We start from the raw sequence: 1,580 nt of genomic DNA, 5'->3' as shown, positions 1-1,580 counted from the left end.
AATGTATCACGGCAATCCAAGTTTAGCCATCTCACTCGGCTAAACTGGAGGGGGAGTATTGATCAAGGGAGAGTAGCACATTCGACCAAGGGTGTCCGTACAACCGACCGTACGGACGTCCGTACAAGTATGTAGTGAGTGGGCTACGATCCAACAAGAATGATGAGACAAAGTGGCCTTATGGGATTCGAGTTCAGTAGAAAGAAGGATCTAGAAGAGGCAGCTGACAAAATATCTCAAGTGGTCGGTCAAGTGGTTTGTGGAAGAGTCACATGTGATGGTTAAGAGAAGTCAAACCTAGGACCAGTCGCTTTCACTATTACCTCGACCAAAAGAAGCTTCCTTTATGTCCCTTTCTTCATTAATTCTTCACTAACGGCTAGATGCCGATTGTATGGCTATAATAAGCCTTGTTCTCACATTTGTAAACAACTAATCAAAGAGATTATATTTTTCTCTCATTCTTCTATGTCTCTCATCCGATTCTCTCACTCTTGTTCTAGTTCTTATTCCGCAATTCTTACAACTGGGACATTTACTGGATATGCAGCTTGATCAGTGGTTACAGGGTCTGCAGAGTCTGCATCAGAACTGTTTGAATCACCCGAAATATCTTCTTCGAGATACGGGTGTGGCATTGGCTCAACAGCATTGTTAGCTATTATAGTATCAGTGTCTGCTCCCGGTTTTGAGAGTAGTTGGATATGAGGTGTACAAGCTGCGGAGTGGAGTGGATTTGGTGAAATTAGATGTTGCCAGGCCTGAAGAAGAGGTGTGTCATACTGTGGAACTAGATGCTGAAACTGTTCTTTAAACGGGAATTGGCACTCATTGAAGATCACATGACGAGAAATGTACACCTTCCCTGTTGGTGGATATAGGCACCGATAACCTTTGTATTGGCTATGGTAACCGAGAAATACACATTGAAGGGACCTAGGATCAAACTTGTCCTGAGCTAGAGGTCTCAGACATGGATAGTAGGCTGAACCAAAAACTCTGAGGAATGAGTAGTCAACTTTCTCTTGAAGAAGGGTTGAAGAGGGACTGGTGTCGTTTAAAGCTGAGGAGGGTAGAATGTGGATGCGATAATTAGCTGTGAAGAACGCTTCTACCCAGTATTGCAAGGGTGTATGACTGTGAAATAGCATAGACAGTCCAAGCTCCACCAAATGTCTATGCTTCCTCTCTGCAACTCCATTATGTTGAGGATTGTAGGGAAATGAGATTTGATGATGAATGCCATGATCTTGAAGATGTTTCTTGAAATTGTTACTTGTAAAATCTCCACCCCCATGACTTTGAAAGATTCTTATCTTTGCATTCAATTGATTTTCAACCAGCTTTTGAAATGCAGTAAACACTGAGAAGAAATCTGACTTTAAACGCAATGGATAGAACCAAGAGTATCTTGAATAATCATCAACAAAACAACATAGTATTTGAATCTTTGATTTGACACAACTGGTGAAGGCCCCCAAATATCATAGTGAATCCGATCTAGGGGCTTTAAACTGCGAGAAGTAGAAGAAAAAAATTGTAACTTGGTGCTTTTTCCCATCTGGCAAGGCTCACAAACG

This window comes from Camelina sativa, chromosome 5 (genome assembly GCF_030686135.1).
Source record: "Camelina sativa cultivar CO46 ecotype springtype chromosome 5, ASM3068613v1".
Lineage (NCBI taxonomy): Eukaryota > Viridiplantae > Streptophyta > Magnoliopsida > Brassicales > Brassicaceae > Camelina > Camelina sativa.
The sequence above is the reverse complement of the archived record's forward strand: the minus strand, read 5'-3'. Positions refer to the sequence as shown.